At 36.1% G+C, this 25,464-nt stretch overlaps 1 pseudogene; it reads left to right on the forward strand.

Annotated features, from left to right (window-relative positions):
- LOC116083901 overlaps positions 1–18,268 on the forward strand; it is a 116,791-nt pseudogene extending 98,523 nt beyond the window's left edge.
- Positions 18,269–25,464: the final 7,196 nt, after the last annotated feature.

Below are 25,464 nucleotides of genomic sequence, written 5' to 3' on the forward strand. Positions count from 1 at the left end.
TTTTTTTTTTTTAAATCTGCAGAACACTAATTATTTAACCTTGCCTCCTACCTACTTTCCCTCTTTCTTCTGAGGTTTCTTAAGGGCTATAATGAGCTGTCCCCACACAAACAGGCCAAATTAGTGGATAATTACTGCTGGGCCTGTGAATGTTCTCACTCCCCCTTTCTTACAGTTTCACAACATTACCAGAATGGTCTATCGCCTCCCTGCCAATTAGGAACAATTACTACTTTATAACATTAGTGGTGGCAGGCTTATTATGTTGGAGGATATGTAAAAGTAAGACTGGAGAAGAGGAGAAGGGAAAGGCCAAAGGTCATTGTCATAGAACAGAGCTTTCAGATTTACAGCCTCAAAGATTTATAGTGATGTTCTGAGATGAAAGTGAAATTCTGTATAGTCATCGTATAGCTAAAGCTGTGCTTTTCTTCTTTTACAGAAGATAATTAATTTTGATGGCTTCAATTTTTAAACTGAAGACAATGGCTCTTAATTGTCCTACTTGAAGAAAATATTTTTTAATTGTTTTTGTAAAGATGCCACATTAGAGATAATATCTGTATCAGATTTCCAGATTTAGTCCCCTAAGCTGTATCAGCAGTGCCATCAGTGTGGCCCAGAAGAATGAAGAACATTTTAATAAATGTATGTTTTGTTCAAGATAATTCTCCATATCTATTCAGAGTGAGGATGGTTGAAAGCATTAAAGAATATTATATATATATGTAAATATGCACATATAATATACATATATTTCATATGATATATTTAATATATGTATATATACACATATAATATACATATATTATATATTATATATGTATATGTATGTTGTACGTATACATATATGTATACATGTACAATATATATTGTATATGTATATTATATAATATATGTATATTATATGTATATATATACATATATAAATATATCATGTGAAAGTCAACCTTGTGAAGTAGAAAATGGGATATAGGATAGAGAGTGAGGGACCATAAGCTCCCACAACTTCTCATGGAGTCCTGTTCTACCACACATGCCATTAGACCTAAGACTAAGGTGGCTCCCAGCACACCAGTGAGACAACAAAAAGGAACCTAGGCCAGGGCAGTGCCTGCTTTACCCATCTTCACTGAGGTCCTCACAAGTTACAATCAACACCCCCTCTACCCTCCCCACTGCCACACACACACAGACACATTCCTTCTTTGCTACCTTATTTGGCAGGTCTTTCATTGGAGCATAGTGGTGCTGTGGTAAGCTACGATTGGCCAAGGATTTAGGGGCTTGGGAGTGGCTCAAGCACTGTAGGGACTAGGCAATAAACTCAAATCTGCACCTGAAACTGATTTACAGAGTCTGATTTTTCTGGGAATTTTCAAGTGACTTCATCATCTTTCATTCCCCATTCTTCGTACTGTTCCCACAATAGAAGACTTATTTACCTACACTTATGAATATAGTTTCCAATATCAGAAAAAAAGGGGGCAATTGCTTGGTCCTGGATGTGTGTGCTTTGTTTTATTTTGAAGATAGTCTAGGAAAAATGATGGAACATAATTACTATGACCTTAATGTTCATTTCAGTTCTTGGCTCCTGGTGAGGCTCTATTGCATTTCTTGAGCACATAGTTTTAATCCTTCCTTTTGAATATCATCTTGATTAGGTTGCTTATTCATCCTTCAAAGAAAAGAGACCTTAGGGAGATGGAATGGAGAAGAAAGTGTATCTTTAATATTTACTAGGAACAAAATGGGAATTTTTTATATATACCAGAAATGAAGCTTTCTAGCATGGGATTGGAAATAAAAGCTGACTGTAGTACCATACAGCATGAAGGTAGAGACATTGTTATCAATATTGAATGGTGGAAACTTCTGGTCAAATTTGTAGTTTTTCAGTTGTCTGTGAGGTAAATACTACATAGACATTATGGAGATAAAAATATATAGTCAGATACAGATATGGATGGACCTACATTATAAACTATGCTCATAAAAAGTCTGGTAGTTTTAAGGAGAGAAAGTTCATGGTTGTACATAAAACAATTTTTCAGAATAACATTTCTGTAATTTTGAAGGCAGAACAAAAGAAAAACTCAATTGTAAGTGAGTTAAATAATTTTAAAATGTGTAAAATTAAAGGTGTATATTACCTCCCAAAATTAGAAGACGAAGCATGTAACTTTTTCAGTGAACTAAATATCAAAGTTGTATCTCACGTGGAAAATTATCACATAGACTCTAGTATGAAAAAAGTTATATAAATGATTTAGCATTTAATGATAAGTAACTTCAAGTAAAATACCAACATCTATTCTTCTTAATCTTCTTATTCTTCTCAATATTATTCTTAAAAATTAATATTTAGGTGTCTTGAACTAGTATGCAATTTAGTTAGTTTTTCAATCTAAAGCATGAAAGAAAGAATATGTTCATTATAATACATGGCAAATGTTTTGAAAATTTTTAAAGCATCAATTCAATGTTCATGATCACAAAATTGTCTCACTAAGAGTTTATTAAATCCAAAATACAGTGTGTAGTGGCCAGTTTAGAAGTTATATACTTCATGTCATATGAACTGTAAATAACAGACACCAAAAATGGAAAATATAGGAAGAAGTATGGAACTGACTTTATAATTAAAAATTAAACTCAATAATAGCAAGGTTTTTTATATTTGTCAACTATTATAAATTATTTGATATTGTAAATGTTGAACATACTTTATTACTCAAATTGTGAAAAATTAATCAAACATCTAGTTTCTGATGAATGCTTTACAATGTAGGGTAACTAGGGCATAGTTAAAATTAGTAATAAATGTATTTTAAAATGCAAAACAATGCATAATTTTATGTAAGAATGTTTTATGTCTAACTTATAGTTAGTTGTTTCCTTATAAACTCTAAAATTTCCTCTTATATAAGCATTCTACCATTTAATTAGGTGCTTAATTTAAAATATTTGTTTATATTTTTGCCAAGGAAATAAAATATTATGCTATAGCCATCCAGCGGCCATGGAGAACCATGCCTGGAAGAAGAGCTGGGGATGGAATAGAATGGGTGGACAAGAACAATGAGTCAAGACAAAGTTCTCAGCTGGGGATGGAATAGAATGGCTGGATGAGAATAACGAGTTAAGAAAAAGTTCTCTGATCAAGGGTCAAATTTTAAAGTCCAGCTCTGAATATTTATGGGAAAGGCCAAGGACATATCCCTTTGCTTTGGCTGGGTTCTGTTGCTTGTTTCAGCTGGGTTGAGTTGTAAAATAAGCTTAGTAGACAGTCAGCTCCTTAAGGCTCCTTAGGAAATTGAAATGTTGCAAGGCCAGGCACTGACTCCAGCCAGGTTGTAAAACTGTCAGAAGGGTTGTTTAGCCTATTCAAGGCTTGGGGGAGGGCACATTGTGCTTGCACAAAAATTTTATGTATGAATGTTTATATCATCTTTACTCTTGATATTTTAAAATGTGTAATAACTTAAATATCCTTTTGTGTGTGGAGGATTAAACAACGTGGCATCAATGCCACAATAATCTGCAAGTAAATGGAGTCACTATTGATACCTAGACTTCGGTTGTCTCCTCAGAATGACACTGATTGAAAAAAAAATCAGTTTTCCATCATAAACTACCTGTTGATTTGACTTATATTGTGTTATTGAAGTGACGATGACAGACATGAAGAATAGTTTGGTGAATATTATGACCTGAGGAAACAGGGAACAATTTTAGTTGAATCTATTATTGAACTGCCTCTTTACTATGACAATAGGATAGAAATCTACAAATGGACAGATTACCACTTCAAAGAAATAAACGTATGTAGATAAATGTAACTGTGCATAAAACTAAAATAGGCTTAGAAGTTGAATATGATCTATTGGAGGGAGATTTCCACCCCTGCCAAAAATCACCACTAAAAAGAATATAAGCCAGGCTGTATCAAAAATGTATCTTTAATTATTTATTGAGAATTACTGGATAACATCTACTTTGCTTGGAACAAAAAAAATTCTAGAGTTAAAGTTCAAAAAGAGTATCGTTTTTTAGCCTCTGGCTATTATGAATAACAATATGGGGAAAACATTTAAAATTATTTAATCAGTATAAAAATATATCAACTAAAAGAAATTGATCACAAGTTTAATTTTAAAGAATCGCATATTATATGGAGTAAGAAGTAAAGTAAAAAGGGTAGATACATCTCAGAGGTAGAAAAATTTTATTTAACACAATCAAGCCCCAGGTTTGTGTTAAGACACCACAATAAGTAATAATAATAGCAATAATAATAATAACAAAACAATAATAATAAACAAGATGAAGCTGAATGGCAGGAGTACAGACTACTGGGACACAATTTATTCCAAGAACTACAGAATAGTCAATAGCATGTTTATTGACCAAATTTGTTTTCTTATGGGTGAAGAAAGGGATAAATAAGTAAGGAAATCTGGTACTTACCCAATGTGATAAGTGTTTATAAGAAAAACTATTCTGAAAAATATGATAAAAGAATTACTTCTGGTTGTAATGGTGCAACTCAACAAAGCAGTGAATCCAACAAGAGAGAGCATCTTCAAAAGCTCTATCTTTATGTTATGGTTAGAATAATAATGGCTTCCTTAGGACCATATACTTGTATGCCTGGTTTCCAGTTTATGAGCTCTCAGGGAAAATTAGGAGGTATGTCCTTGTTGGAATAAGTGTGGTTTTGCAGCTGGGCGGTGGTGGTGCACACCTTTAATCCCAGCACTTGGGAGCTAGAGGTAGGTAGGTTTCTGAGTTTGAGGCCAGCCTGGTCTACAGAGTGAGTTCCAGGACAGCCAAGGCTACACAGAGAAACCCTGTCTTGAGAAAGAAAAATAGGTGTGGCCTTGATGAAGGAAGCATATCACTAGGAGAGGTCTTTGAGAATTCAAAAGCCTATACCAGGCTCAGTTTTCCCAGCAAAACAGGATGTAGCTATCAGCTACTTTGGAGCACCATGCCTTCCATGTGAGCCTCCATATTCCCTCCCAAAATGGTAATGGATATACCCTCTGAAATGGTAGACAAGCTCTTGGTTAAATCCTTTCTTTTATAAGAATTACCCTGGTCCTGACATCTCTTTACAGCAATGAAAGTGTTAAAACATAAGTTAGTACCAGGTACTGACATGTTACTGAGACAGGCCAGGTCGTGCTGCTTGTCTCTGAATGTGGTCTGGAATATAAAAGCTGTTGAATGGGATTTACTGACCCATACTAGTAGGTCTGGGAACAGTTGTGCTGAGTGTAATGTGGACTGTAGGGACTCATCCCAGGACATTATAGAAGGGAAGAATATTGGTGATTATTATAGAGATATTTCAGCAAACACTGTGGCTGCTTTCTTCCTATGTCCCTAAACCCCACCTGACACTAAGTTAGAGAATTTTGGATTAATAACATTAGGAGAGATGTTTTAAAGAATGCCCAAGATTGAATTCTTCTTGTAGTTATTAATTATAGATCTTACATAGATCTACAATGAGAAGAAGCAAAATAAAAAAGCAAAATGTACAGTTTGAGAAGAAACACCAGCTGGGCAGTGGTGGCACATACCTTTAATCCCAGCACTTGGGAGGCAGAGACAGGTGAATTTCTGAGTTTGAGGCCAGCCTGGTCTACAGAGTGTGTTCCAGGACAGCCAGGGGTATACAAAGAAACCCTATCTTGAAACCGCCCCCCAAAAAAGGTGAGAGGAAACAAAAGAGAGAGTGAGCTAAGCTTCTAACCTGCTGAAAAGAATTAAAGTTAATCTTAAACAGCAAGGACACCATCAACAACAGAGAGCTGATTAAATGGTAATTGATGAGGGAGTAAAGTTTCAGCCTAATCAATCATCAGAACTTGGCATTTTGGGCCACATGGTTCTGGCTTTTAAGTCAAAAATACAAGAAAGGGGTTGTATAAGCTCCACTCCCTGCTAAGGAAGTCATTAGGGCTAGGTGTGTACTGAGACCTGCTTCGCCCTGGTGTGGACAGGGCCCCAGATGTGAGCCTACACAAGTGTTGATGTCTTTTGTGGGAGTAACACTTGTTTGTGAAATGATGAACATATTTTCACATTCCTCGGAGGAGTGTACTCCCTGTCAAAGTTAATGACTCCATGAGAAACAGGGGTAGTCCAGGATAAAAAGGTGTGGCTAATGTCTCAGCAAAATGGTAAATTCTAGGACCTTCAGTACAGCCCTTAAGGCTAAGGGAAAGAGCTCTAGATACATGAGTTTGATAATATATAATTTCCTAACTATGCAAAATATAAAGATGTAATATGAATTATGAGGGGATTCATGAATTTAAGGGGGAAAAGGCAGCTGCATTAATGAGCCAGCTTGTCCAAAAAAAAAAAAAAAAGATACAAAGGCAGGCAGATTCCTGAGTTCAAGGTCAGCCTAAGACAGAGCTAGCAGCCTAAGACTCAGGTTTGGTCTAATGCTAATTTCAAGGCAGGGCCTCACTCAACTAGATTGTCATTCATACTTAACAAAGGCAGACAGATCTCTGAATTCTGTTGCAATGTTAAGAAAAAAATGTATGTATGTATGTTTGCTGTCTCTTAAGAATTGGAGTAAATGACTGGATTGATATGTAAAGTAAAAGACTGAACATGTGTTCTTCAGGAGATAAGCTATCCAGAGAATTTTTATGATAATAAGGAAAATCTGCTTGGAAAAACTGGCAGTCAAAGACAGAAACACACACACACACACACACACACACACACGCACACGCACATGCACACTCAGGAAAGAGAGAGAGAGAGAGAGAGAGAGAGAGAGAGAGAGAGAGAGAGAGAGAGAGAGAGAGAGAGAGAGAGAGAGAGAGAGAGAGAGAGAAAGAGAGAGAGATCTAGAAGGCCATCCAAGCACCTTGGCTGCAAGCTTGGACCCATGATTTGACTTTGAGTCATTCTTTTTGATGCTCTCTGACACTGCTTTTCTCAGTTCTCTCAGAATTCCCTCCACGCATAGGCTGGTCCTTGGCGGGCATGTTTCATGATGTCCCTACATGGAGGCCCAGAGAGGCCATTACAATAAGATATGAAGGTTAAACCTAGATTGTGTTGGAGAACTCAAGATAAGGAAGATACTAGAGTTGTGGGTTACATCCCAAGAAAAGCTGCTAATAGCTAAATGAGCCCAAGAGAGAGAGAGAACTGTGATTCAGTCAACAAAGCTGGAAGGAGTCAGAGATCTGAAGAGCTCATTGAAGTCAGACATCGAGTTGAGAAATTTGGAGTTTGTCCTGCTCAGTTTCATGTTTGATTTGGTCCAGCATTGCCTTATTGTACCTTTTGGAATGATGTTGTATATTCTGTGCCATCATGTGTTGGAAGCATATGATTAGTTTATTATTTTGATTTTTTTAGGTGATTACAGATAAGAGACTACTGTGAATCTAAGAAGAGGCTTTCAACTTTGTTTTAAAATTTTATTTAATCTTTTTTTACAGTCCAAATTTTATGCCCCTCCTGTTCCATCCTCTGACTATTCTATGTTCCCATACCTCTGCTCCCCCTGCTGTCTCCAGGAGGATGTCCCCACTCCCACCTTATACCCCAACAGACCTCCCCATTCACTGGGGTATCCAGTCTCTTGGGTTTTAGGTGCATCTTCTCTGACTGAGTCCAGACCTGGCAGTCTCCTGACATATATGTGTTGGGGGCCCCATATCAGCTGGATTATGCTGCCTAGTTCGAGGCCCAGTGTCTAAGAGATCTTACGGGTTAAGGTTAATTGAGACTGCTGGTCCTCCTACAGGTCGCCTTCCTCCTTAGCTTCTTCCAGCTTTTCCCTAATTCAAACACAGGGGTCAGCAATTTCTGTCCACTGGTTGGGTGCAAATATCTTCATCTGACTCTTTCAATTGCTTGTTGGGTCTTTCAGATGGCAGTCATGATAGGCCCCTTTTTGTGAGCACACCATATTCTCAATAATAGTGCCAGGTTTTGAGGCCTCCCCTTGAGCTGGACCCATCCCCAGACCTCATTTTCCATAGGCTCCTTTCCATTTCCATCCTTGAAGTTCTTTCAGACAGGAACAATTATGGGTCAGAGTTTTGACTGTGGGATGGCAACCCCATCCCTTACTTGATGCCCTGTCTTTCTGCTGGAGGTGGGCTCTATAAGTTCCCTCTCTCCACTGTAGGGCATTTTATCTAAGGTCCCTCCCTTTGAGTCCTGGTAGTCTCTGACCTCCCATGTCTCTGGTACATTCTGGAGGGTCCTCCCACTTCCTACCTGCCAAGGATGCCTGTTTCCATTCTTTCAGCTTGCCATCAGGGCTTCAGTCCCTTTTCCCCCACCCATTACTTGATCATGTTCATCTCTCTCCCTCTCTGTCCCATTTAACCTGCTCTCGCCCTCCCTCGCCCTTCTTATGATAGCTTTCTTCTCCCTCCCAAGTGGGATTGAGGCATCCTCACTTGGGGTCTTTGGTTTGTGAACCTTTTTGAGTGCTGTGGATTGGATCCTGGGTATTCTGTACTTTTTTGACTAATGTCCACTTACTAGTGAGTACTTACCATGCATGCCCTTTTGGATCTGAGTGAACCTCACTCAGGATGATATTTTCTAGTTCCATCCATGTAAGGAACAAGATGTAAACAACATAGGGAAACGATACCATGGATAATTGTAACCATAGAAACCAAGCATTGACTGTGTGCATGAGGATGATAAAGTTGAAGAAAGGTAAACACCCAATGAAGTTAATGCGTGAATGCCTTAATTATGGTTGGTTAAATGTCGCTTAAATTCCCCGGTCTAGCCACTGCAATTCACTCATTCTTGGAGTCCCACTGAGTTGCTGAGAGATCGAGTCTACCAACTGGGATGCCCATCGTCAGGTCAGAGGAGCCTGTACCTTGGACCGAGGTCCAGCTGAACCCGAAAGCAGGACACACCTCGAACCTTACCTGATGTGCCGCCATCAAGCCAGGCTACAACATCTGGCCAGACTGGAGGTTAGTGAAGTGTGTGTGGGAATGAATGCGATCCCATCTCACTATTTATTGCTATTTTAATAATAATAAATAAGTTGTTAATAATAAATAAGTTGTTATAACCTGACAGCCAAGTTCAGTCTCCCTTCTTGCCTCTGTCTTCAATCCCGATTCTCGACAGTTGGCATAGTTGGCAGGATTGGTCATTAGAGACTGATCCTAAGGAAACCAGCTAGAGCCCTGCTTAGCAGCAGCACTTTATCAAATGTTTAAATTTTGGGCCATTTACTGGGTGGAAGAATTCGGACATACTCCAAATCTGAGCACAAGAACACTTTCTCAGCAGGCACTGGCTTCCCTCAAAGTTGAACATCTAAGACACAAAGAAGCGAACTCTGGCCAGAAGCTCCCAAAGGAGCCAAGGTAGGAGGAAGAGCCAAGGGTGAGGGAAAAAGTCCCCAAGACTTATGAGAGAATGGTTGGCAAAAAGATTAGTAAGACAGGCAGATAAATTATTTAATGAATTCTTGAAAAATCCACAAAGAAGTATTATCGCCTGGTATTTTAAAAAGAAAATAGTAAAGACACTGTACCACGTAGCCTATACATTAACACCATGAGCAGACTAAAAAGGCTCATCAAGGGTACGAAAAAGATTAAATTAGAGGACGCAGAAACCTCTGACTCAGTGGAAAGAGCTTGGCAGGGTACTAACCGCATAGTTAAGGATAAGACTAAGTGTAAGAAAGTTAAAATCGATGTCTCATTGACAGCAGCACAGCAGGTGGAACCTCTAGAGAGAGCATCACAAAAAGAAGTACTTAGTTTACTCATGAAGACTAAAGTCGATTTGGATAAGGATAGACTAATGGGCAAAATGGTAGCCATGAATATCACAAAACGATGGAGGCCTCTAATCCTTCCAAAAAAATGCACTAGAGTCACGTGACTACCAGTGACTGCCTCCTGGCTTCAGACACTCTTGAAAAGCACTCTTATACTTGTAAGTCGTGGAACATCTATATCAGTATACAGGTAGTATAAGGAGAAGTCAAGATAAACAATGTGGGAGCATGTCACTCTGAAGTATAAGGGTAGTACGACCCAGGAAATGCAGGAAATGAGTGGGCTTGGTAAAGAAGCTCAGCTTCCCCAGTTTTTGCTTAGCAACTTTTCATTCAGTTAATAATTACGACTTCCTTTTCCTAGTTTCAAGGATAAAATTCACTGGCAGTTGAGACATATGGTGGGAGAGTGAGTCAAACTTCCAGCTAAGCAGCTATTTGTAGTTAATAGCTGCTGGAAAAGGGAAAATCTTCAATACTAGATGTATTAACTACATTCCAGGGCAGGGCTAATGTTCAGAAGTAAGCAGATGATAAGTAGTTTACTAATTATTGTATGCTTCCTTGGCATGTAATAACATATTTATTATATGTTTTTATTTTTAAGGGAGAAATAGTATAAAGAAAAGTAGGTTGAAAGATGGGAGAGGATCTGGGAGGAATTTGAAGAGGAAGAATAATATAATTAAAATATATGTATGAAATTTTCAATAAATAAAAATATTTATATATTTCTTTTTTCTTTTTTTTTTTTTAGATATTTTCTTTATTTACATGCGAATTTCTCCATTCCCAGTTTCCCCTCCAAAAAACAAACAAAAAACAAACAAACAAAAACAAACCCCTGTTGCCTCCCCATTCCCCATGCCTGCTGCCCCACCCTCTCCCACTTTCTGGCCCTGGCATTCCCCTACACTGGGGCACAGAACCTTCACAGGGCCGAGGTCCTCTCCTCCTATTGATGATCGATTTTGCAATCCTCTATCATACACATGCTGCCTGAACAATCAGACCCCTCCATGTGCAGTCCTTGGTTGGTGGTTGAGACCCTGGGAGCTCCGAGGGTACTAGTTAGTTCATATTGTTGTTTGTCCTAAGGGGCTGCAAACCCCTCAGCTCCATTGGTCCTTTCTCCAGAGTGAACTTCAGCTGTTTGGAACTGACCCTTCAAAGTTAAACTGTACCTATTCTCAATTCAAGATCCTAAATAAAGTAGCTTGAATTATATTTCAATTTAGAACATAAATTCTATATAGAGCTTACATTGGATAGACCAGAATGAGGTCTAATTTCCTTGTATATATTAATTATGACATTTATAAGAATGATATATTTTCTCTTTTTTTTTTCTTTTTTCTTTTCTTTTAAAGATAGGGTTTCTCATGTGTAGTCTTGGTTATCCTGAAAATCACTTTGTATACCAGACTGGCCTCGAACTCAGAAATCTGCCTGAGTGCTGGGGTTAAAGGCAGGCATGTGCCACCACATTGGAGAGCATTAACTTCTTAAGACAATAATTTTACACTATCTCTAAATATGTTCTAGTAACTTTTTGAGAAGAAGTGTCTCCATTAATAAGATTTCAATTTTTAAAAGTATCTTTGAGAAAAGATTTACATTTGGGAGAATGGTTAGGTAAACACAATTACAATTTATAAAATAAATATCATAAAAGAAAGAGTAATAGTCTTCTCCCAAAAGAATTATAGAACTTTTTGATGAGTAAAGGGAAGCATATTCATCCAAAATACAACACTGAATTAAAAATTGATGTTTGGTTCATAACTGCAGTTCTTTTTGATATATAATGGAATCTTAGAAGGTGTCTATCTTTTGTATTCCTCAGCATATCTCTAATTTCCTCCTAAATTTATAAGTGAGCTTTGAATGAGTGGACAACATATTAAAATGACATGGACTTTTTATTTACAGAACATTTTTCTAATTTTATCACTAGTTTAACTAAGTTCTTATATATTCTATGTAAAGAGTAGTTTTAATTAATACACTAAAAGTGGTGCCAGAGAACTATAGGCAGCTAAGTAAAGCTGGAAGAGGGGGTGCTGTTGACTAGGGGATAGCACACCAATTGATTGTCTAGGGCAAATCAGTTTCACTGAAAAATATATAAAGGTAACATTATATTGATTTAACATTTTGTACTTAGGAATATTTATGTATATACAAATACCTATGTGTATGTAATAATAATTGATGTAAAAAGAAGCCATGAATTGTATCAATTTCAAATGTAAAATGTAGTGATTAATTAATGTTATATTATGATAAAATATATGTAATGTTGAGAAATTGTTTGACCTGACAGGATAATCTTGTAATTGTGTCATAATGCTATACATATTTAAATATTTTACAGATTATATTGGGTCAAAAATAGGTGATTCTACTATGTGCAATATTTAAATTTTATTTGAGCATATTGAAATATGGTTTACATAGTTAAAACACATTTAAACTAAAATGAAAACCATTAGCCAAAAAGAATCACAACTAACAAAACTCATATATGGAAGAAAGATTAGACATATTTGAAGTCATTTGCTCAGTCCTTATGAAGTTGAATGAAATGATTTGATCTAATATGAATGAATCATGACATAGAATAAGCTTATTATTAGAATTGCAGTAAAACTCATACCATTACTGAGAAGAATTGAACTAGAGTTAGATGATAGAACTTCAATTTCTCTTACCTGACTACTGGCATTTGAACGTCCTCTCTGCCAGGGGCCTTCCCAAGGGGCCTTCCCCAGAGGAGAGGCAGTTGGGGTCCTTCCTGACAGAGCACACTGAGAGGAGATAAGGAGTTAGCAAGCGGAGGGAATGATCCAGTCAAGATGGTCAGAGGAGTCTTAGAGGAAATCAGCCATATCCGTTGCTCTGACTGACTAGCAAGCAGGGGCTTCTTCATTAATACAAATTTCACAGCACAAAGACAGATGAATGATTGGTTATCCAAGTGGTGCAGAATACATATGTTTGACTTTTCATTACAAGTCCAGTTACAAGTTCAGTCACAGTTACAGAATACAGACAAAACACATTATTCTACTTATTATCAGTCCTATAACTCCAATTTAAAGAATCTAAACACTGTTACCTGTAAAGCAAATACATTTAATATATGACAGCCTGCTTTTAGAATGGCAATGTATATTGTTTCAAAGCATTTCAGATGAGCAAAATATTTGAACCAATCTTTCTATGTGTAGCAAATGCTAATACTATTCTATTACTATATGTTTGATCATTTATGCAGTAAAATAGAAAAAAAGTGTTTTGTTTTGTTTTTTACTCTACCTTAGTTACTGAGTTTTATTTCTTCAGGGGTGTACTTTATACAACCTCTTATCTTTAAACTATATTTTTAGAGACCTCTAAGCCTATATAATATAAAGAGACATTGAATCTCTAACTTATCTCCTGTCCAGTCAGATTTTGTCAATTATCTCTGTTTGTCTTGCATCAATTATTCTGTTTGAGTTAGCACAGGGGCAGATACCCCAAGAACATTTCTAGAGTAATGTCCTCTTGCTATGTGCTTAGCTGTGCCTAATGATTTCCAGAGCATAAGGAAGATTTCTAAGTCTTGATAAGATAAAATTAATTTTAGGATTTCCCTAAAAAGATTCAGTCAACATTTCTGTCAAGAAAAGACATAAAATAAATCATAATGGAGAAAGTCCCCAAAAATGCAACATACAGAGACCAAGTCCCATAAGTTAGAGATAGAGGGACAATGATTGTAGCAACCTGCTCAGCGTTGATGGAACTTTGTCAAGCAGCTGTGCTGATTTCATGGCTCTCTCAATTTCAAGTGGATGTGCCACCTTTCCAAACTTGAAACATAGTTACTCTGAAATTATTAAACTACTGAGAGTTTTTGCATAATTTCACCTGCTTTTACCCATAAGCACATAGTTTTGCAAAACAAGAAGAGGAAAAGACAGAACTCTCAGAGTGTATTAGCAAAACTTGTCCCCAAATACATGTTTATCATCACTGTCTTGACTACTTTTTAAAATTCTGGTTCTTAGTATGGAATTTTATTAAAAGCAATCAGCTCAATGACACTATTGAGCTGATTTCTGGTCTCTTCTCCTGTTTCACCTGCTGCTGTCCTTTTTTTCCTGGAACCACTCATTATTATTCTGCACCTACTTCATACCCAGGGGTAATTTTAAATCAACTATCTGATCTAAGCAAGTCAAGTTGGCATTAGAAGGTTCATGGACACTATATATATATATATATATATATATGTATATCATATAGATTACTAAGCCCATTTAGTTTATTAATGCACTTTCTTCAAGTTACTAATAGCAATGCTATTATAACTTAATGCAGGCCTGAACAGTTTCTCTGAGGAACAAACATATCAATTTTGACCTCATTCAATCCAAGGGATTTGGTGTGTGAACAGGTCCTTTTACTACCAGCTCTTTGCCCTGCTCTAATCACTCCAATACCTCCATCAGCAAGTCTTTCTAAAGAGTCAGTGACCCATTGATATGAGCACTCATGCTGTATGCATTGCGATTGTTGAACACTGCAAAATTCGTCCTGCCAGACGGTGCCATGGGGAAATGGCATCATTGGCAGGAGGCTTTTTCCTTTATGTTTGGATACCTATTTCTGGTGAAGATGCTTTGCCCGTCTTAGTTTACAACTCTGTATCCTTCTCAAGAGTCTTTCTGCAATCTCATGGAGCAGAGATCATTCCTGTCATGCTCAGGTTGATAGCCCATCACAGAGTAATGTCCAAACACAAGAAATTATGGTAATTAAACTCCTACCCCCCCCTTGCACAGAATAACTAATTGTAAAATTTGGCAGTCAGCCTGCCATTTGAAAGTGAAGAAAACATCTTGTTTTAACATCTGAGCAGGGCTTTTTTTTGTAATCTGTAAACAATTGGACCATATGTAGTGTGATGGGAAACATGAAGGCTGTGACAGAACCCCAGCGAAGGAACCTTACGTTTAATCACTGCTCTTTCACAGAAATGAGAATTGTCTTTAAACTTCTGGGTTTTATCAGAATGTTAAGCAGACAGATTTTTTTTTTTTGAATATCCAGTAACCCTGACAATTTACCAAGGAGGAAGTAATTCCAGTTTTTAAAAATGTATGTTTTAAAGTCATTTAAACAGGTAACAGATGTCATCATGAGCATTCCCAGCCTTTGTTTTGGCCTGAAATCTACTTTAACAATACAAAAAAATCTCCACACAATATGGTTTCTCACTTAGGAGATTATTTCTTTCTAAATAAATTCTTTTAATTATACTCAAGTAAAGCCTGAACATCACCACAGGTTAAATAAAAATCTTTTAAAACAATGAAATAATATTTTCTAATTTTTTCATATTTTGATCTTGCTATTCCTATCCTCAGCAAATTGAGTATATTATTTGAAAGTGGACTCACATAACTCTTGAAAGTTTTTATCTTATAAAAAATTCCTGTGATGGATACAAGGCATCTATAATATGGAAGAAAAGAAAATGTGTTTGACACAGAGGCAACATGGTATCCTCTGGTTTTTCAGTGCTTGGATTTCATATTTTTGTGAGTAATTCTATTTTCCTGTGTCTTGTAGGTCTCTTCCTTAAAATTAGCTGGCTCTATAGACTCAGGAGCTCTGGGGTTCAGAGGGGATGAAACAGTAAGTCAGAAGTATGGAAAGAACTTTGCCAAAGCTAGCAACAGGAGGTCTTTCTGTTTCTGTACTTCTTTATCTCCATGTATCCCCACTCCTGTCCCCTGAAATGCTACAAGGGAGCCTGTGTCACCAGCTGCAAGAGATTCCTATGAGAGAACCTCTGGCACAGGTATTCACTCCATAATAGCCTCCTCGGCAATACTGAAGGTTTAACATCTTGTTAGATGTGTTAGCTGACATAGGCCTGAACAGATTTTTACTTGATAAAAGCTTTGCTTATTTCAACTTTATACTTAAATATTGTATTTGGGCTCCACACTAAATTTGCATATGAATACTTCCATACATGTCCTGATGCTTTGTTGTAAGCTTCTTGTGAGTCAACTGTCTCCAACTTCACTCTACTCTGGAAGCTTAGACTTAAAGGTCTCAGCAAATAAACCAGATATGACAAATGAGCATTCCACTTCTCTGCTGTAAAAGTTGTACTTACCTTGTTTCCATGAAACTAACTTTGGTTTCCAAGGAAACAAGAACAAAAAGGCAGTTGGCAGCTAGCATCTGGGACTTAGAACTCTCATGTCAATTTCACTGCTGGCTGCCAGCTCAAACCTAAAAGCACAAGGTATTAAAATCGCCTTCAGATTTTAACACATAAAAGTATAAGTTCTTAACTCTGAAATAATTTCATTTAATTAAAAATCACTTAAAATATACTTTGGAATAATACAACAAAGTAAACAAAGTAAATGTATTTTAATTATTAGAAATAATCCAAACTAAAATTTTGATTTAAAACATTAGGTAGACATATTGCAAGGATTTTTTTTCAAATTTATGCCATTTGTTTCTGACACTTTTCTGAAATTATGTTGACTTCTTTATTGTTGTTTCCTTTGCTCCCAACTACTAACTTTTTTCTTCCCTTCCCCCCCCTCTCTCTTGCTGTTTTTCTATTTCTTTTTGAATCATGTTCAAATATACAATTGTGTTTTGATTTCTGCACAAAGTTTGTAGTCACTTATTAGAATTCCAATAAACACTTTATATATGATAAAACATAAAAGTAGAGATTAACACTTCCCCTTGAGAATATATTCAATGAGCTGGAAGAAGGCTCAGTGCCTATTCACCAACTTTCCCTTCCGAAAACCAACCAGAAAAAGGAGAGGGATTCTGGTGTGTTGGCTTCTAACCTCCATAAACATGTGTTCTAAATACTAAATAAATAAGTAGTAGATGATTCTAAACAGGGCTTTTTGGATTTTTAGAGCAACACAATGAACCCAGTGACAACTATGACTTACACGCACAAGGTTTACACAAGATCAATCTATAAAAAGTCTAATCAAGGGATAAGGTGGTTAAGAATCTTGCCCTCCTGCCAAGTGAGGAGCTATTGACAATGGATATTGGCTCGGGGAGAGGAGTTTTCAGTTTTCTTCAAGATTGCAGCCACTTATAAGCTATTCAGGTTCCAGGAAATGGAACCTACACCCATGCACATACTGGCAAAATTAACTGTACTCGGTATGTTTTTAAAGAGAACACATAGAATGGAGAAAGCACGGTGATGGGATACATTGCAGAGGATATGGAGGAGAGTAAATTGCAGAGGATATGGAGGAGAGTAAATAGAAAATAGACTTTACCAAAGTGTAGAATATGCATATATGAAATTCCTAAACAATAGAAGAATATTGTTGAAAGGTAAAAAATAAAATTAAAAGAAATGAACTTTTCTGAATTGCAAGGCTTACATGGGGAAGGTTGAGAAATCATATAGATAGATTGGTGAGTAGATGGGAAGACAGAAACTAAAATTGACACTTGTTCTCCATCTTGGATTACATTATTTCATGTTACTCTCTGAGATTATAGGTTTTTTTTGGTTTTTTGTTTGTTTCTTTGTTTTTTGTTTGTTTTTTTGAGACAGTGTCTCTCTGTGTAGCCCTGGCTGTCCTGGAACTCACTCTGTAGACCAGGCTGGCCTCGAACTCAGAATTCCACCTGCCTCTGCCTCCCAGATTGTTGATTTTAAGTTAAAATGTCAATCTTCTAGGGTTTTTCTTGTATGACAGTTTAGTATGCTAGTATACTTGAACTTCAGGATATCTGTGGAAAAAAAATCTTGAAAATTATACATGCATTTTACTGTAGACTCATTATATTATTGTTCTCAGCAATAGGCTACAATGTAAATTTTAATAATGTGGAAATTGTGCCCATGTTAGAGGTAGAAGTAGACTTTCCTTTTGATGGCTATTAAATAAGGTAATTTTATTATAGCTTCTACTAATTTTTCTATCTGTAGATATATTTAAATTTTCTTTACTTTTTTATTTCTTGATAAGATTCCAAGGAATTATGCAAATTTGGACACTATTTAATGTCTTTACTTTGAATAACCAACCAAGTAAAGAAGATTTTGCTAATGTTAGAAAGTCAACCTTTCACAAGAGAAATGACTAGAACTGGCTTAGTGATTGTTAAGGCTTATGCAGTAGAAGTTTATAAAGAATCAATCTGCAGTGTTAGGAGTCATAAAGCCAATTCTCTAGGTATAGGACATTTACAATGTAGGAAAGTGATAAATCAAAATTCAGTCTAATTGTTAGAATAGGACAAATAGTATTATAGTTATTTCTTTTGTTCGTTTATTTGTTTTTCTGTTTTTTGTTTCAGATTTTATGCACAGTAGTTATTTTTGATGATGTAGTTAAACTCCTTAGGAGGCAGTTGAAACAGCAAAATTGAATATAATTTGATAAAGATATTTATCAAGTATTTTCTTAAATAGTTGTACTTGTACATTTCCTTTTTTTTCTTATTAGATATTTTCCTTATTTACATTTCAAATGTTATCCTCTTTCCTGGTTTCTCCTTGGAAAACCACCAATCCCCTCCCCGCTCCCCCTGCTCACCAACCCAACCACTCCAGCTTCCTGGCTCTGCCATTCCCCTACACTCAGTCATAGAGCCTTCACAGGACCAAAGGCCTCTCCTCCCATTGATAACAACAAGGTCATCCTCTGCTACATATGTGTCTGGAGCCATGAATCCCACCATGTGTACTCTTTGGTTGGTGGTTTAGTCCCTGGGAGCTCTGGGGATACTGGTTAGTTCATATTGTTGTTCCTCCTATGGGGCAGCAAACCTGTTCCGCACCTTGGATCCTTTCCCTAGCTCTTCCATTGGAGACCCTGTGCACAGTAGCCAACATCAAACTAAATGGAGAGAAACTTGAAGCAATTCCACTAAAATCAGGGACAAGACAAGGCTGCCCATTCTCTCCCTACCTATTTAATGCAGTACTCAAAGTCCTAGACAGAGCAATTAGATAACAAAAATAGATGAAAGGGATACAAATTAGAAAGGAAGGAGTAAAAATATCACTATTTACAGATGATATGATAATATATTTAAGTGATCCCCAAAATTCCACTAGAGAACTCCTAAAGCTGATAAACAACTTCAGCAAAGTAGCTGGATATAAAATTAAGTCAAACAAATCAGTGGCCTTCCCCTACACAAAGGAGAAAGAGGCTGAGAAAAAATTATGGAAAAAACACCCTTCACAGTAGTCACAAATAATATAAAATACCTTAATGTGATGTGACTCTAACTAAGCAACTGAAGTATCTCTATGACAAGAACTTCAAGTCTCTGAAGAAGAAATTGAAGAAAATCTCAGAGGAGGGAACAATCACCAATGTTCCTGGATTGGCAAGATTAATACAGTAAAAATGTTTATCTTGCCGAAAGCAATCTATAGGTTCAATGCAATCTCCATCAAAATTCCAACTCAATTCTTCACAGAGTTAGAGAAAGAAATTTTCAAATTCATCTGGAATAACAAAAAAACTAGGATAGTGAAAACTATTCTCAACAATAAAAGAACTTCTTGGAGAATCACCATCCCTGACCTCAAGCTGTACTACAGACAATTGTGATAAAAACTGCATGGTATTGCAGTGACAGACAAGTAGATCAATGGAATAGAATTGAAGACCCAGAAATGAACCCACATACCTATGGTCACTTGATCTTTGACAAAGGAGATAAAACCATCCAGGGGAAAAAAGACAGCATTTCAGCATATGGTGTGGGCTCAGCTGGAGGTTAGCATGTAGAAGAATGCAAATCTATCCAATCTTATCTCTTGTACAAAGCTCAAGTCCAAGTGGATCAAGGACCTCCACATAAAACCAGATACACTGAAACTAATAGAAAAGAAAGTGGGGAAGATCTTCGAGGACACGGGTACAGGAAGAAATTCCCTGAACAGAGCACCAATACCTTATGCTCTAAGATCAAGAATTGGCAAATGGGACCTCATAAATTTGCAAAGCTTCTGTAAGGCAAATGATACTGTTAATAGGACAAAATGGCAACCAACAGATTGGGAAAAGATCTTTACCAATCTTACATCTGATAGAGGGCTAATATCCAATATATACAAAGAACTAAAGAAGTTAGACTCCAAAGAACTAAATAACCTGATTAAAAAATGGGGTACAGAGCTAAACAAAGAATTCTCAACTGAGGAATACCAAATGGCTGAGAAGCACCTAAAGAAATGCTCAACATCCTTAGTCATCAGGGAAATGCAAATCAAAACAGCCCTGAGATTCTACCTCACACCAGTCAGAATGGCTATGATCAAAAACTCAGGTGACAGCAGATGCAGCCAGGTTGTGGAGGAAGAGGAACACTCTTCTATTGCTAGTGGCATTGCAAGCTGGTACAACCACTCTGGAAATCAGTTTTTGCGGTTCCTCAGAAAATTGGACACAGTATTACCTGAGGACCCAACTATACCATTCCTGGGCATAAACCCAGAAGATGCTTCAACATGTAATAAGGAAACATGCTTCACTATGTTCATAGCAATCTTACTTATTGGTGTTTTCTTATTGAAGATATAATTTACATACTTTAATATTCCAATGTTTCTACAGCATTTTGTTACATCCACCTTTGTACAATGTTCACCATTGTCTGTTAAGAATCATAGAAGAGATTCACTCTTAGAAGTTCTGTACTTATTCTACCCCTCATGTGTTACTTCTTTGATTCTCTAGGAAATAAGGAAGGACTTGCTTATTCTAAATATTCCGTATCAGACAGATCAAGTAACATGTGGCCTTTTCCCTTTGGCATCTTTCATTAGTCATAATATTTCATAAAGATCATACATGTGGTAACATGTTTCAGTAGTTTACCCTTTTTAATATTGAATAAGATTCAATTACATCAATATATTAATATATTATCCATTCATTAATGCGTGGTAATTTTCTCTTGTTTCTATATTTAGCTATGAGGAATTGCTGTTTTAATATTCTCTGTACAATTTATACAAACATATACTTCCAATTCATATATAAATATGTAGATGTGCTCAATTATGTTATAATTCCAAAATAAATTTTTCTTTTTGTTGAAAATAGATTTTCTCACATGATATATCCTGATTTTGGTTTTCCTTTTCTCTACTCCTCTAAGTTCCTCTTCACCTCCTGTCCCATAAAAAACAACTCTGGTTCTCATTAGAAAAGACCAGTCTTCTAACAGATAATGTTAAAATATAACAAATCAAAATACACTAAAGTAAAACATTTTTTATTAAAACAATAAAATTTTTATAATGTTTCAAATTGGACAGAAGGAAGAAGGTATAATTTATCTACAAATTAATCTTTAGAAATTTTTCAACAATAATAAAAATTGGAAAATATAGTAAGTCAAATATAATTTTGCTACAGTAATACTTTCTGGATAATTTTTTTCTCTGAGATATTTAGTATCAAATAATTGAGTATGATTTACTCAGATATTAACTGTGTTAATGTCACATATGAATATAGGCTCAAAATACCTGGCCACATTAAAAAAATCAAAGTTAATAATCATTATGACTTACTATGCTGGCTACTTATGTCAACTTAACATTAACTTGAGTCATCTGAAAGGAAGAAACAGCAACTCAGAAAATGCCTCTGTAAGACTGGCCTGTAGGCAAGAATACTTTCTTAATTAATGACTGATGGGCTAGGGGTCAGAGGCCAGGGCATTCTGTATATATATCTTTGGGTTGGGGGTCTTGGGTTCTATAAGAAAGCAGGCTGAACAAGTCATGAGGAGATAGCCAGCAAGCAGCACTTTTCTATGGCCTATGTATTGGCTCCTACATTCTGGTTCTTATTCTGTTAGAGTTGTCATGACTTCCTGCAATAATAGATTAGGATATGGATGTATAAGCCAAATAAATCCATTTCTCCCTGATTTGCTTTTGGTCAGCATATCTCATCCTAGCAATAGAAACCCTAACTAAACGAAGTACATAATCTCCAACATAAAATGGTTTAGCTGATAATTGTGTTTTGCTTTTATGATGACATGATGATATTAGTACGAGCTTAGTATAAACTGTACTTTACATTTTAAATTATCTTTTTCTGAATCAGTAAAATGTATACAGATCCCACCCTCACTTCAGATGGTGAGCACTCCTTGTGAAGCACAGATTCTAACTCTATCCCAATGAGGCTCTACTTCTGTTCCTCTACAATATACTAAACTACAGTGTTTAGTAACACAGCAGTGTAAGGTGATTTTAAATATCTGATAATTTAATCATATGATGAACTTACATATTAAGATAAAAGTGCATGTTTTCAGACATAAATCAAACCTTATTGTTCAAATATGGGAATAAAAATATTTCTTTGCTGCAAATACTATATGTACAAGGTTTCCTGCTTGATGTTCTATTATCCTGGACATAGTCATATCACCCTAACATTCTTCAGATCAGCTCTAAGGAAGAATTTAATTTTCTTCTTACTCTGTGTGTATATTTTTCTGTAATAATGTGAATAAAATTTTTTGTATATGTCGGTATGCTTTAAGGACTATTTATTTTACTTTTACACAACAAATCACTAATAACAAACTTATCTTTGTTTGTTATCAGTTCCCAACCAACCAAAAATGTTATATTTGCATACATGGAGATATTATACTTAAAGTTATACATATATTAAAATATACAGATATACATATTTCAAGTGCTGTTGATAAAGTACAGTAAAATTAGAAAAAAATAACTTTTTAATAATCTCAGGTTTGTGTCTGTACAGTATTTTGTATTTCATGCCAACTGTAAAACAAGTTAATTTATAATAGATGACTCTACACTAAATACATACACATGACTTTGACATATTCAATACTGTTCTTTTCTATGTATATGGAGACTCCTTGACAGTAGGAAGCATAAGTAATATGTAGTGAATCATAATAGTTATGCATTGCTTGCTTTTAAGAACAAAAAATAATTAATTTCAATTCTAAACACTTCCTAAAATCTGTTTCAAAATTCATTATAGTAAGTTAAATAACATTATAAGAATCAACTGTACATTCTCATTGTCCAAATATGTTAACATCCCGAGTCCATTAACGCTTTCAACAAATCCATCACATGTGTGTTCAATGTATTCACATCTTACCTTGCATGCTTGACTTATCATGAGAGCCGTTCATATGTTACAGACACATGTTTTTTATCAGACACTCATATTAGATATGATAATCTTTATGCTTTGTTCAATCTCTGCTCTCTGAGGACAGCAGAAAAATGTCAGACTTATAATTTTACATATCTGAAATATAAATATTTTTGTTTTATTCATGACTAGTAGTTTTCTTGGAGTACCTTTATAGAATATTTCAGACAGGATGATTAAACCACAGAATGTTTTGTTCGTTGTTTTAGAACAATTAAGTCACAGATCCATGCATTAGTAGACTCAGACTTCCTAAGGACATGGTATTTGGCAGGCTGAAAGATTCAGTTTTCTGTTTCCTCACAGATAATTTTCTGTACATGAGCATTCTTAGTGTCTGCCTCTTCATACTTCAGCTATATTAAATTATGGACTACCTACAGGACTCAAGGATTCCTTAAATACTTCCTTAAAGGACTCATTGTTATCTGTAAATGCATTAAGAATAAGGATTAATCATATGAATCTGAGGAGGAACACAATTTTTTTCTTAACATTTAATATAACAATGTCAATAATTTGGAATAAAACTTATTTTAATAAAAAGAATATTTTAGTTGAATCCATTTTTTATAGCATATTCAGATCAAGGTTTTCTCACCATTATATTCTCCCAAATTCTCCCTGCCCCTTCACTCTTCCAACTTGATACCTTCATTGTCTCTCTCTCTCTCTTTTGAAAACAGACAACTAAACAAACACACAAACAAAAAATCAGAATAAAATAAACAAAAATACAAAGAAAAATATAAAAATCTCGAAAAATATCACTCAGTTATCTTTGTATTGGCCATCTACTGCTGGTTGTGTGAGCTGCCCTTCAGTGTGCAGTGTGTGTCTAATAATATAATGCCATTGCAGACAACTGTTTTTTTCTTTGTTAGCAGTTGTCAATTAGAGATAACTTCTTAGTTAGGGATGTTAGTACATGTCCACACCTACTCTGGCTCACACAATCATTCTGCCTCCTCTTAGTTTCATGAACATTTAAGGGAAGGGCTTAATGAAGATCTCCTATTTAAGATTAAGTGCTTCAATGTCTCTCACTCCATGCATATTGTCTTGTAGTGAATCTCTGTCCTAGTTCCTGTCTACTTTAGGAGGAAGATCTTCTGATGATGGCTCAGAAAGACATTGATCTATATGTATAACACAACATGGTTAGGAATCATTTTATTGTTACATTCCTTTTAGCAGAATAATAATGGTTAGCTTTCCCCTAGGTTTATGGACTATTCACTCCCAGGTTCTTGAACATCCAATCATTGTCTTAGTGGCTTAGATTTTATCTGATGGAATGAGGCTTAAATACAATTATATAATGGTTGGTTACTCCCACAACACTTATACCATGATTGCACCAGCATATAATACAAAGGGTTTGTAGCTTGGATTTTTATTTGCCTTACTCTTCTAGTTGCATGCTATCTTCGAATACTATTAACTCTAGTCTGTAGCAGTAAAGACTCTAGGTAGGCACCCGCTCTAATTCTGTGTGTTTAATGTGTTATGTACATATTGTCTTCAGCAATAGGATCTTACCATCAGCTGGTGTAAAGCAACCAATAACCTTGGATTGTTCCTGAGTTGTTTAGGGGTTTCCATGGGTTCATTTAGCCAACAGTTCAATTAGAGTACTGGTGATTTCTTTCATATATGCATGTATTTTAAGAAGCTTTTACTGTGATAGGTTTTCTAATAACCCTTCAGTGGCCCGTAGTATTAGCTGTCTCCTTGTATTGCCTCCACTAACCCCCTCTCTCAGCCCCTCTCCATTTAATTCTTCCATTCCAGGCTTCCCCATCACTCTATGATACATATTCTACTTTCCCGTTTTTGAGAATTATTTTTTCATCCCACATAGTTTCTTTTTCTATACCTGTAAGAATTGGTTCTGATGCTCTGATCAGGAATCTGTGTGTGAACTATGAAAGTCCTATTACCCAGTTGGTTTGTCATAGATCAATAAAGATGCTAGTGGCCGATGGTTAGGTGGAAAAGGTAGGACTTCCAGGTTCCCACATGCAGGCTAAGAGATGCCGATGAAGAAAGGAGATTCACCTTGCTTCTGAGGGAGAGAGAGGCACCAGCCATGTGAGATCTCAGGTAGTGTGGCCATTGGACACTGCCCTGACTGGGCCTGTGGTAGTAGGCAGGATATTAGAAACATAACTAAGGTGAGGGCAGATTTAAGGTGCTGAGCAAGGAGAAGGTAACCAGGTAACTGTTGAGGACAGAATTGCAGGTGTTGAACTGGGAGTAAGCTTGTGTGTGTGTGTGTGTGTGTGTGTGTGTGTTTGTGTGTGTGTGTCTTTCATCCATGAGTACAAGGGAACCATGGCTGTGGTTGGCAGAGCAGTCAGACCAGAGTTTAAAGTG

Source organism: Mastomys coucha, unplaced genomic scaffold (genome assembly GCF_008632895.1).
Source record: "Mastomys coucha isolate ucsf_1 unplaced genomic scaffold, UCSF_Mcou_1 pScaffold8, whole genome shotgun sequence".
Taxonomy (NCBI): domain Eukaryota; kingdom Metazoa; phylum Chordata; class Mammalia; order Rodentia; family Muridae; genus Mastomys; species Mastomys coucha.